Source organism: Buteo buteo, chromosome 11 (genome assembly GCF_964188355.1).
Source record: "Buteo buteo chromosome 11, bButBut1.hap1.1, whole genome shotgun sequence".
Classification (NCBI taxonomy): Eukaryota; Metazoa; Chordata; class Aves; order Accipitriformes; family Accipitridae; genus Buteo; species Buteo buteo.
Window position 1 is genome coordinate 14,077,266 of NC_134181.1, and position 13,621 is coordinate 14,090,886.

Genomic DNA, 13,621 nt, shown 5'->3' on the forward strand with positions numbered 1-13,621 from the left:
AGGAAGAGGCACTTTTCGCACAAGGCTTATGTTAAAATAATCTATGTTTCTGCTGCATTTTCCAGAAAGTGTTTAAGCGCTAACTGCTCGGGTCAGAGTCTGGGGAGAGGGCATCCTCCAGCTCAGGGGCCTCTCGCTGGGAGCACGGGGGCTGCTCCTGCCGCCCCGGCCCAGGAGGGAGCAGGAGGCTCCAGCCGTGCAGGGCAGGGTCTGCAGCACAGCCGCCTCCTGCACAGCTCAGTGCCAGCAGGTGCTTCGTGCCAAACAGCCAGCGTGCCTGGAGTTAGGAACTGGGATGAAATCCCAAGAAGGTTGAAAAGGTTCATTAATTAAACAGATACAAATTTCTCATTTTTCCTCTGTAATGAGACGTCTTTCTCAAAGGCATCACTATCAGCAAGGCCCTGTTCCTGCCAGACTCTTTCGAAGCAACACACTTAGGCTGTCAGGAGAGAATGGTTCTTTTTAATAAAATGAATCAGCTTGCGCACCTCCAAAGAGATGCATTGCTGAGTTCACACCCGTGAAGGCCTCGCCTGCCAAGGCATCACACAGCTTCAGGTCCTGGTGGTTTGAACGTGTGAGTTGGCGTGTTGACAGACAAGAGTCCTGCCGAGGGCATGTGTGCGTCTCCACGAATTCAGGTAGTGCGACCCAGAGAAAAACAAGTGCAAACTATTTGTCTGTTGAAACTGGGCTGAATGAGCCCCGTTGCCACAGTCAACTCCTGTACTAGCAGTGAGTGTCCTGAGCTGCTGCCCGAGGCAATGAGAGATAATAGCCGTGGTCCGTAGTCACGCAGGTAGGTTACTTACAACCCGTCACACTGGCTGTGACTATGTTGGTAACGCATGTAGGCAGCGGGTTTTTTTAATAATGTTCCTTGTATCTACATTAGCTTTTTATCAACCAGTTATAGAGGTGTCAGTGACAATGTAAAGTGTGGCCCAACCCAGCAAGAGGAATTCAGGCAGCTCCCTCTCATTGGACTGCAGCTGAGGGCACTGAGCCCCATGCTCAGGAGTCTCTCAGCGTTTCCAGTTGAAGTTTTCAAACATGGGAGGATGAAAAGTAGTCACAGCACCTGAAGGTTTTGACTCCCACTGCAGGCAAGTTTTTATGAGCAGTGGTCAATGTGGTCAGCTGCTTGCACAGAGCTAGTGGTGACACTTCCACCTCTCTATACATAATCTGATTTCTTCTGGACTGCAGGTGTGTGGTGGGGCAGTGAGGGGATTAATGCTGCTGGATTGCTTTGATAATTGGGGAGAAAAAAAAAAAAAGGCCATCCAAAGTCAACCAAAAAACCCCTGTTTGAGGTCAGTGCTCTAGTAAGTGCTTTTTAAAGAAACAATAACCTGGTGCAAAAGAAAATATTTTGTCTCTCTCTTCAGTAGAAATCTGATAAACCACAGAGGCAGGCAGGTGTCCAAGGAGATAAAAGTAATAAATGCGGCTGCAGTTCCGGAGTGAGCTAGCCTGTCAGGCTGGTAATTAAATGAAAAGCTCTCTCAGGAAATGCTGGAAGCTAATAGATATACATGGAGATGCCAATTCATTTGCCTCAACAATGTATGTTAATTTTAGCATGAGATTAATTTATACATTTTGCAGTGGGACAAAATGGTGTGGGTGGGAGGGGGAGAGCTTTCATCCTGCCAGTGATTATTTCAGGTGGTAGAGATTATCAAGCACCTTATACTTCTTAAAACCAGAACAGTGGGTGAGAATGGGGGAGAGAAAATGTTTAATCTAAACAATTAACTAATCACAGACTTCTAACTGACCCCAACCATGGTTGCAGACAGCTGCCAGGGGATCCTTTGCTTTGCCACAGCTCAGTAAGTACAGAGCCCTACTTAGCAAGTAGCTTGAGCTTGTGTCACCCTGTGTTGGCGTGGTTTAAAAGGATTTCTAAGAGTTACGTGAGTGTGAAATTAAGAGTGCTGCAGTGGTGGATCACACCTACAGGAAGAACAGCAGTTATCCGAGAGTACGGTAAGCTCAAGGATGGCGCACAACGGAGGTGCGGTGAAGGACTGATTTCTATGTAAAAGTGCACTGGTAATCACTAAGAGAACTGCATGTGCCATCTGGGCTCTGGGCAATGAGTAAGTCTCTGCTCAGGACCCCACCAGCTTTAGCGATGTAGCACTTACCATTGACCGAGCTGCCCAGTTCCTTCTGGTTTGTGGTCGTCCTGTTGTGGAAGAAAACTAATTCTGAGGCCAGATAGACATCGAAGTGGAGGAGATGTTTGCCTGATGCGGAAGGCAGTGAGGTGACTGTGACCCCGCTGTGTGCACGGGCAGTGTGTGTGTTACGGTCCCTCTTGGGGTCATTTTTGACCCTTGTGTCCAGTTTCAATCCTATTTGTCACGGCTGTCAAGCTCTCATAACATCCCTACAGCTCTCATGCACACAGCTGCCTGCATTAGAGGATAGATATGCCATTAACATTACACGCTCTGCCCCGTGATGCACCTGGAGTTGCTGGGACTCGCTGGTGTTGTGTGCCACCGCACCGGCCCTCCACTGCTGGCAGCGTGAGGTTCTGCTGGGTGCATGGTTGCTTCTAGAAATGAGGCCCCAATTTACACTTCCAAGTGTGTGTTAAGGGCATGGCTATAGGTATTTCAGCTCTGAAACACACACTGCAGCATATCAGGCTTCTTTAAAAAGTCTTCTGATCTGTAAAACTATCAGCATGGAGGCAGCAGAAGCAAAACAGATTTTATTTTCTTCTGCCTTAGAGGAGGAATACTCGTTTGCCCTTCAGTGTGATTACAGCCCATTTACCAACACTTCTTTTTGAATTTCAGACCTATGTTTTGGAACAGTCACAAGCAAGAACTGGGGGGGGGGGGTTTGTTTTTTTTTCAGAGCGTGGAGCAGTCAGCACGAAGGTGAAGTTTATTTAACAAAAAGAGTAGTTCGAGCTGAATTCATATTGTGAAATTACAGGTCCATTTAAAGCAAAATAGAAATGGTGGCAGGTTAGGGTCAGGGAAGGAAGATAATGACATACCGCAAAGTGCGTCCAACAACTGTCTTAAAATTTTTAAGTTTTTATAGGAAGTTTTTCTTTTCTTTGTATAATTATGCAAAAGAATAGAACTAAAAAAAAAAGTAAGAGATGCTGAAAGCAAGCTTGAGGCTTGCTCAGGGATTGCAACTGGAGACACTATAAATGGTGTCTCAAATGCTGACTGATTCCAGAGCTACAGGCTCTGTCCTTCCTGCCATGGACCAGGATGGATGTCTGTGACCTTCCTGCCTGCACATGTCCCCCCAGGGGATGTCCTCCCCGTGTGGCTGGCCAGGGCAGGACCTTGCGGGGGTGTGATTCCCACGAGGGCTGGCCCTGGCTGCACGCTCCTTGCCTTGCAGCCGTTGCACTGATCCCACAGAAGTCACCTCAGTCCCTTTTGTTCCAGACTGTAGCTGTCAAAAGGCACGTTTTTTCATGACAAAGAGGGTTGCTACCACCTTTTCTTAATAGTACTTTAGTTTGCTCTTGCTACAGAGACTGGCTGCTAGGTCTCCTCCCAGGCACTTGCTGTAGTGTCCTTCTGCCCCTGCTCCGAGGGCTCCCTGTTAGCGTTACTGTAACACTGGGAGGTGAGCTAGAAACAAACCCGGGAATATTTTGTAAGTCCTACCTGTATTAGCCCTGTGCGTTTGCCTGTAAGAGCTGTGGGAGACGTGGAGGAGTCAGGAATGCTGGCATTGTTACAGGAGGGGCTGCTGTGCCAGTGAGATTGTCTTAATGAAGGCCTCCCTATCACCTGAGGAGTTACCTATGGCCCTCTGAGATTACCAAAGGGAATTCCAGAGACTTTAAGAGACTTTGGGGCATGCCTTAGTGTAGCTCTGTCTTGATGCTACTGAATCCTACTGAGCCCTTTCATAACCCTGGCATTTAAACAGAGATTGTGTTTATAGTTGTCTTCTTCTTATGAGTTAAAACAACCAAAAAAGATAGAAATAATCATTTCCCACATTGTCTTGCATGTAAAACTACCAAGCTCCACAGCTGCCCCCATTTTTGCTGCTACGCAGACATATGAGGTCAGTTCTGGGGGTAGAAAACAGGGATGTTCAAGTTGCCAGTGAAGATACATTACCTGCAGATTGCAGCTCAAATTCTGTTCTGGCTTGGTAGCACCAAGAAATTTTCCTACTTTGAACAGAGGTGATGAACGAACAAACCAGTTGAAGCCCTTGTTCTCCCTGCGCATCGGAGGAAGTGTTTCCACAGGCTGGCTTTGAGCGCACCTTCAGACACAGTATGGCACTTGCTGCAGCTCCGCTCCAAGGTCCTGGTGCTGCCAAGAGCTGTGAGTTTAAAACTAACCGAGCCTCCCACATGGCAACATGATTTACTAAACCACTATGATATTGGGTCAGCCTTGTAAATAATTTTAATTATTTCACTAAACAGGTTGTGGAAATAGATCAATAGAAAATATGGCATTTAGGCTTACAATGCTGTGCATTCATTATGGGAAAGAAATTATATTAACTGATTTAGGAGCTAATAATAACTGAAAATAACAATTTAATGGAAGCTTTCCAATCCTGCACTTTGTAAGCAGGATACAGCTATACACAGTCTACACATTGTAATCTCAGTCAAGTATACATAGCAATTTTTTGACTCTCAGAAATGTCAGTACAACTGACTTGCAGACTTTCAGCATCCCACAAATTACATTATAATAAAACAAAAACAAAGAAACTGTCAACAACCATTTTTACATACTGGCAGGGTCACATGAACCAGGCACATGAAAAATAAGAAAATATATTGCAATGTAACAAAGTAGAAGTGCTGCACAGCAGAGGTTATTTTCCACTTGCAATTGCTGTTTCCATGAGACTTAGTTTGTGCTGCTGGGCTTGAAGGGCACTTCTCTCTCCACAATGTTGGGGTTTTGTCTTAAACATCTGAATACTAAATGCATGCTATATACATGAAATATATATAAAGAGAGAGGGAGGAAAACAAACCAGAAAAAACCCTAATCTCTACTGTGCAGCAAAAGCCAGGTGTCATCACTCAGTAGCTGGGGTCAGCATTGCTCTACTACAATTATTTTACGTTAGCTAAACTAAATTTGGTATGCTGTGTCCTGGTTTCTTAATGCATGAATGATAGTCACCTGTGCTATTAAAATACTCTCTCCTGAAATAAGCTGTACATTGCAACTATTTAATGCCTTATTGGCCATCGAGTAACTACACTGAACCAAGCAGGCACGACTGTGGGCAGAATTTAAGCTGCAATCAGATAGTGCACCTATGCTGCCTGCTCGTTTGAAAGCCTGCAGCCTACTGATAGGCAGTTGTCACATCAGCTATCTCCACTCTGGTTTGCAGGCAGTGTTAAGCTTTTGTTTAAGCCCTCAGGCTAGATAGCATTTGAATTATGCACTTCATTGCACCCCAATTAGCTAGGGATGCATGATGAAAATTATTATCAGTGAGTTTATTTGGGAAAACACCTTTGCTACTTAGTACGGCATATAAAGAAAAAACAAACACACACTCTTTTTCCTCCACTGAGAAAAGCTTGTTCTAGAGCAGAGTGAAACTTTGAGCTGTAGCAAATTGTGCTGCTCCTCCTTATTCACCTGTCTCCTTGAGCTCCATCCGGCTGTTTTGGGAATGTTAAGTGTTGCTCAAATAAAAATAAATGGCTTCAGCATGATGGCAGAAATGACTGAGCACATTCCCTGCGCAGGCTGTACAGTGTGTCTGTCTCCTACTCCCAAGACATCACAGCAGGTGAGTTTTACAGTGTCCCCAGGTACATGGCCCCTGTGGCTTCCCACACTGCCTCTCCTCCTTCCTCGCCATTTTGCAATCGCACTCCCAGCTATAAACAACAAACTGGACAATGTTTTTCCCATTCCCTGTAGATGCCAGCAGCAACAGATGAGCACTGAATGAAAGGAAACGCCCCGTGTGAATACACGGTGTATTCATGACCCTGAATGTGAGCAGTGCTTTCTCTGGTGCTGCTCTGTTCCAAAAACCTGCAGTGGCAAGGTTTGAATTACCCTGGGTAATGAGCCTAAACTTGGTTGACTTTTCCATGCACATTTATGACCAGGTTGACAAACACTTTCTGAACCCAGCAAAGCTCCACGCATTTGATTTTGAGATGGTTTGCTTTAGTGGAATGCTTTAGTCTAGTGTAAGTGGCATAAGACCTCTCTGGTCTTAAAATAATTGGTTAATAAGGAGATTTTATGTTCTTGAAAAGTATTGCAAAACGTTCAACTTCTCATGTTTAACACTGTGGCAAGCTGGACTTGGTTCCATTTACTCAGTCTTGGTATTAAATCATGTTACAGTTCAGATTTTGACAGGTGCCTGGTGTGTGTTGCTAACTACTATTTGTTCGGGTTTAAGCTCCCCCCGTTCTGGCAGCAGTGAGGCGCACCTTTCTTCTCTCTCTCCCTACATGCTGAAAAACTGCAAGGTGGCCACGTTAACAAACCCACAACAGGATCAATGCACCGGTATGTACTCAGTTTTGGTCTTCCTGTCTTGTCAAACACTCCTTACTTCTCTGGAGACTGAAACGCCAGTGTTATTAAGAGACTTCACAACATAAGGAGCCTGGCTGCTGACTTCAGTGGGACGTAGCTAGCTCGGATACACAGTCATTAGCTCAACCAGTCACTTTACGATAAACCAAGGTTCATTTTAACCAGGATTGCAATTAGCACCTTGCTGTGCATTTAACGAACTTGAGACTTTCATACCACTATACTATAAAAGTTGAAATTCTATCCAAGCACTCGATAAATGGATTACACTATTATCATTATTTGTAGCACTGAATGATTGTATTTTTACTGTCTTGCACTTAGCATAAATGAATCACAAATGTGAGTGTTATTTGGTAAAGATCATAAAGTAACTGAAGTTTCCTTGATCAAACTGTACATTTTCATCATCTCATTTGATTTTGTTGCCCTTAGCTACTTTGAGTGCTGTATTCCCCTCAGGGTAACAGGTATCACTAACAGACAAGGTTTGGTCTAGATGATCACTCAGTGCAGTTATTCCTTGGCCTGACTTGGATTTAGATGTGCACACCATGTCCTTGTCCAAAGATTTATCAACGTTTCCAAGCGAGCACAGCTCCCAAGCTCACGTGCTGCTTGGCTTAGTCGTGGCAAGGCACACTGACAAGGTACTTCCAGCTTTCCAGAGCTCAGAGCAATGTGTGTTCAGTATAACAATGTGGGGTGTTTCAACAACATCCTAATTCCTGTTGGAGACAGGATTAGTTTAACTAGGGAAAGCAGGCCTTTAAATCCTGAGGCACTTAAGGGTCCCTTCAGGACCTGATGGGTGGCTTTTCCTTGTGCTCCTGTTGTCCTTGCTGGCTCAAAGTTGGGGGAGAGGCAGTGGCTGTCCTGCCGGAGCAGAGCACGCAAGGATGAGTGTGCATGGGGATGCTGGGCAAGAGGTATCCTGAGCTGCGCTGTCCACAGCTTTGGGAGCCTGGTGGCCCAGCCCCTGCTGTCCCGCATTCAGTGCCTTCTGAGGGCATCCCAGAAAGCAGAGAAAGAAAGAAAAAAAAAAAAAAAGCATACTTGCCACCATGTTGGTGAAGCTCCGAAGGCCCCAGAGGACTGATTCCCTGAGCGCATGTCTCGGAGCACAAACTATCCCCCAGCCCAGGGCTGCCTGATGCCTTGGAAGGGCACATGTCCCAAGGGGTAATTCAGTTATCAGATGCTTTGCTGAAGTCTGGCCAAGCTGCTCCTATCTAGGTCACAGCAACCCACCATGTTGCTCTTCTTGGGAGGGAAGGATGAGGCAAACCAAGGGGAGGTGTCAAAGTCCTGACACTAACCTTCTTCATACTCCCCTAACAGCACAGAAGCTCTCCCTGTGGGGCTGATAACACTTTTTTAAAATTGCAAAGACAGTTGGTTAATGACATACTGACAGGTTATCAGTCACTTGGATCAACTCTGATTAACTCTGAAAGCACTGAAATACAACTGTCCAGAACAGTAAGTAAATAAATTACAGCATACACATTAAAAAAAGGCTCTGCCATGGGAATTTAGAGCTAAATATCATGTTTACCATAGACTATGAACACAGAAGCACTCTGTTTAAAAAAAAAAAATAAATTAAAAACTATTATAAAAAACACAGCACTTGGAAATCAGAAGTATCCTACTATTTTTTGCCAAAACAGCTGACTTTGACAGCCTAAATATCAACACCTGCCTAGACACTATATAGATCATCCTGAAACCCAAAATGAGTCACGATAGTCACTGGATTGTCAGAGCAACTTACAAGCCTGAAAAATATTTAGTAATGAAGAATTTCTATTCTAGTTTGTTAAAAAAATCAATGACTTAAGTTTTTGAAAGAAAATAACAAGAAAAATCCAAAAATAAGACCCCATTTTATGGGGTCATCTTTTGTTTCATCCTGTGTAACACGCCCGAAGTCTTATCTGATGCTTCCTATTTCAAGGGTATTAACACAGAGATAATTAAAGTTTTGGACAGATCTGATCATGGAATAGAAAAAAAAATAGCTTAACACGCCCTTTCCCATCTTCTCCAAAGTAAATCCTAAAAATGTCCTGTTGGAAAAGTATAATTCTCAGTTGAACTGTATGCATTTTTAAGTTATTTATCAAGACTTTGGTCATTTAATTTGTATTAAACTACAGATGATTTTCCATGTGAGATTCAAGAAACATTTTAACAACAACAGGAAACCAAATCCATAGGCAACAAATAGGGAAATCTATTAACTAACTCCACAATGCAGTCCTCTTTCATTTGACTCTTAATATAACTGTGATTTGCTTGGAATGTCCATAATCGCTATAATTAAAAGGCTGGCAGTCACCAGAGGAGAAATAGGAGATTTCAATCCATTCATTGACGTTAGCACAGCTCCTTAAAAAACCCCATCTTGCTCAGTGCTATAGTTTGGGTTGTCATTGATGCAGACTTGAACCATGTACTTTCCCCAGCTGGCTCCCTTTATAATAATATCCATCTTCACTCAGCTGAGATTGCTGGGTTTTAGAAACGTGGTCTAGAAACAACAAAACCCCCTCCTTTCCTTCTCCCCATCCCCTGTCAAACCACATGGCTGGGCCAGAGAACGGATGCTGCTTGCTGCTGCTCTGGGGCAGGACAGGATAATGCAGGAGTCCCTCACGGCCCCCCTCCTGCGTTGCTGGGTTTCTTCCAGCCTTTGTCTCGTTCCCTTTCTTTTAGGGCCTGTTCGTTTTCATATGGAATAACTGTAACTGCTCCTGTGTGAACAGAACCAAACCTGTCCCACATATGCACACAGCCCTGGGCTCTGCCTCTGGGCATCTCGCTGGAGGGTGAAGCCCTCAACCGCCCAGCAGCCCCCTGCATCGCAGCTCGGTGATCTCCAGTACTACAAGGCTGCCAGGGGACAAAAAGACCACAAGAACCCGCAAGAGTGAAGAAGAAAAAAAATCCCATCTTTTCTCTGCCGTAAGTGAATGTTTTATCATCTAAACGCTCTATTAATCAATAATTTGCATAGGTTGGTATTTTAGCACTCTCTCAGTTTGTAGCACTGGTTTTCCCTTACCTGGTAGCAGAAAGCCCCTGGGGTGATGCAGGTGGTGTCACCGCAGGCAGTAGCTCACTGGGCTGCTGGGACCAAGCTCCCTTGGCAGGGCTGGGAGAGCCCTCTTTGCTCCCAGCAAAACCGGGCAGCACGCTCACTCACTACAAATTAATATTCTCACAACACCCCCCCCCCCCCCCCCCCATCAGTCTTTGCTAAAAGCATTAAGACTTTAACATTTTTGATCCCATCAATTTTCTGTTCTTTTCTTATTAAATAGATGTACTAGGGGAGTTTGAATAATAACTGCCCAAAGTTTGGGGATAATGAATAAATGAACTTTGCCAGCCTCTGGCTAAGCATGAAATTTACTGTGTAGTAACAAATGCAACAGAAGCAGCTCATACATTAACCAACCTAGCTTTGACGCACAAGTTTGGGAGCACATTGTTTACTTACTTACTAATTCTAAGTGAGGCTAGGCTCCAAAATGTTTTATGCAGGAAATGAAAAATGACATGTTCAGACAGTCTTTTGCATTCTCCATCACAGCATGAAGCTGCTCGCTCGCCTGTCTTCCCTTTGGTGGGTTTCTGGCCCTCTTGCCACGCACAGCGATGTTTTGCAGGACTGCACGCTTTATTTTCCTTGGGAGTTTTGCCAGGAAAGGAGCATACCAGGAACTAGGTAATTTTGCTTTTTACTTGCTAGGTCTTGGCACTTTGAAGGTCACCTGTGTGCTATAAAAACTACTTTTGTTCCATGTATTTTTACCTGTGCATGGCTCTAGCATAAGCTCTGTTACACTGTTGTAAATCCATTCATTTCTGTAGAAATCTATTAACTTGCGGTGAATTTACAGCAGTATAACTGTGAGCAAACTATGGCTGATGGCGCAGACTGGAAATATTACACGGAAAAGTGCAAAGTTCTATTGATTTTCTCTCAGGAAAAATGTGTGTTTCCTTATGATTATATTATAGATGACTCAGCTCTGGCCCCTAACAGTCATGACTCGTGCTTCCCAGCTTGGCTGCTTGCTGGCTTTGTAAGAAGCCACTGACTGCGCTGTCCCCCAAGTGCAGGGACCAGGGGCTGTCTCCCCAGGTGCCCAGAGACGCACCCACCCCACCACTGGCGCTAGAGGACTTCCTACACGGCACTGCAGGAGACACGCTGCCTTTCCACGGCTCTGCAGTCCAAGCACTTATTCCTAATTGATTCTGACAGCAGACGCCATGAGGAATGCTGAGATTTATGAAAGAGCAAGATTTGCCACTAGCCTCTGTCCATTAAGGGTACAGCAAAACCTCACTTTGCCCTTTGTAAATACAATCAGCAGAAGTGAGGCAGTTGCCCTTTTCAGAAGAAAGAGCACTCTCAAAGGACAGATATTTTAGCAAAAGTCCTTAACACACTCACAAGCAATAAGGCTCCAAATTCTTTATGTTTTTCCATCAAAATGTTTCTCATTCCCTTAAGTGCTTTTTAAAGACTAAATACTGTACTGAAAGCTGCAGCCTCCTCTTTAGCCAGTTATTTCCCCTGTACTACACGAATACGGGGCCAAACACAGGCTGTGTATTTAGCAAAAAAGCTGGCCCAAATGTGCAAACCAAGGCCCCAAAACCTGGTGGACTCATTCTGCACGTTTTTGAAGGCAGAAATATAGCGAAGGTAAAGGTACAGCCAGGTTATCTTAGCAATCTGCTCCCTTGTTGAAGTTACCCTGAGTGCTAGGAATGAGTTATCTCTGCATGCGGGCAGGTCTTCACCAGAAAGAAAAAATGCCTACTGCTCTTGGTAGAAGAGATTTTTCATCAAATCCTCAGGTTATTGTTTAGTAGTTCTGAGGTTTTAATAGTGAATTGGAATATAAGAATTGTTATTCCTACTGTGGCACACTTCATTCTGATTTCAGGAAGGATAAAAAAAGTTATTTTTAGTTGCAGATTTAATATTTTTTCACCTTTAATGTGATTAAAGTCTAAAAGACCTTGATAATTCTACTGCCACTGCACACAAAAATTCCAGTTGCTGCCACATCCCTGTGCAGGTAACAGGCTACAATACAAAAGGAAGGACAAATGGAAGATGATATATTTCCTCCCATGTTTTCTGCAAACCACACAGTATGCAATTCAAGACATAATGTACTCTGTAAGTGATGAAACAGAAGTATCAGAGCAAAGCAGTTGTATATGCTTACTAAGAGACCATGCTGAGATATGGCTGAAGTTGAAATAGAAGCTTAAGTACTCCTAGATAGACATGCTTCAAGCGTCAGCTATTTATATACATAAATTTAGGCAGATTTTTTTCTTCCTCTTGTGAAAAGAATTGTTTTGTTTCTCTCCCTCAGAAGGAAGATGAGTGACAGAGAAATATACACTGCCATTGAGAAGAAGCAGCAGTGATGATGAGCTTGCCAGAGGACCCACAGTTCAAACCCAGGCAGGTTTCACTTTTGTGACCAGCCATTACTTGAAGGATTAGAGCTCTTGTGACATTACAGACTCCACACATACCTCTGCACTGAATAATTGTCCTTGAACAAGTTCATAGACATGAATGCCGGTATTAATTTAGGCGTGGTCTGACATTCAAATCTTTTTTTCCACCTGTCTTTTCCTTTCAGGTTATAAAAGACTCACCTTCCCATGTGCATGTGGAAGCCAAGGACTGTGCTCTTCAGTGTCTCATGCTCTGATGAACTTCCAGGCTTACAGCAACCACCTCCCCCAAGTTGTTCCAAACAGCGGTTCTGCTTTTTGTGGGATGATTATGGATTATTCCCCAATCCATGGGACACTAGAGCTGGCATTAAGGGGATGAACATTCTTACAAAGATTTTATCACCTTTGGATCCCCATGGTAAGTTTGCCCCAGTACAAGAGGGTTTTTATCACCACAATGTAGTAGTACGTATGAAACACAGATGTGTTTCAGTCTCACACCTGGTGAGACGTGAGTGGCATAAATCCCTCACTATTACTGGCAGTCCTAGAAAAAGCAAATTCTGACCATCTAAGAAACTGAAAATCCCTTCCTACCCTCCTTCTAGAAGAGGACTCGGGTACGAGGTGAGGCAATGGCACATCCTGCTTTTGCTCCACAGCTGCTGTTGACAGAGTCCTGCTGGTGCTGTAGCTGTCACTTTACCATTTCCACAATTAAGGTCTTTTCTAAAATGCTATGCAAATGAAAGGATAAGAATCACAGTCAGACACTGAAATTTCAAAGTACTTGGCTAAATTAAGCTAAAGAAGGTCATGTGTCTTTACCAAGTCATCCTATTACCTCACTTAAAAACCAAGCATTTCTAGGACAGAAAAATAACTGCTGTATTTACTGTAAAAAAGCCTTTTGCTTCATTAGAGGAAAGCTCACTTGGTAAGACAAGTGACACAATTATGTAATTTAAAAAATCTGAGTATTTTTTTTTAAACAAATGTTGGAACCAGGTCTAGGGAATACAATATTCCAGGTTGATTTATTTTTATTTTCATTTTCCAGTGCTGATTCATCTTTTTTTCAAAGGGGCCTGGGGAAAACCAAAGCAACTTACCTTAAATGCTCCACACTGTCACACTGTCCATTAACTGCCCCGAGATAACTGGTGTTGCCACAGGAAAATGCAGCTATAGCTTGTGATTAGCTGTCAGCACATTCCGCTGTGGGGTTTGGCAAGCCATGGGGGTATGTAATAAATAACTGATTTAAATTTTATTTTGTTTGTGATGCACCTTTCCTCAATTCTCTGTGCTGTGACAAGGTAGGGAACAGACACAGCCGTGAAGCCTTCTCAGAGAGCTTCAGCACACAGGGAAAGGCACACGCATCTGCAAAAACTTTATTTCAAAATCTTTTTATTCAACTGTTATTCAGCAATATACAATACAGTTTATAAACAAATGTCTTACCTTGTTTCCAATCTTCCTTTAAAAATAAATATTATTGACAGTGAATATTAATTATGGTAAGATCTACCTTTTTAATTAAAATGTCTCCA

At 43.6% G+C, this 13,621-nt stretch overlaps 1 long non-coding RNA gene across 1 annotated transcript; it reads left to right on the top strand.

Moving 5' to 3' along the window:
- Nucleotides 1-10,192: 10,192 nt before the first annotated feature.
- On the top strand, nt 10,193-13,582 carry LOC142036253 (uncharacterized). The gene is made up of 4 exons (XR_012652128.1): nt 10,193-10,296; nt 11,972-12,063; nt 12,248-12,483; nt 13,126-13,582. It is a non-coding gene; the product is annotated as an uncharacterized LOC142036253 (long non-coding RNA).
- Nucleotides 13,583-13,621: the final 39 nt, after the last annotated feature.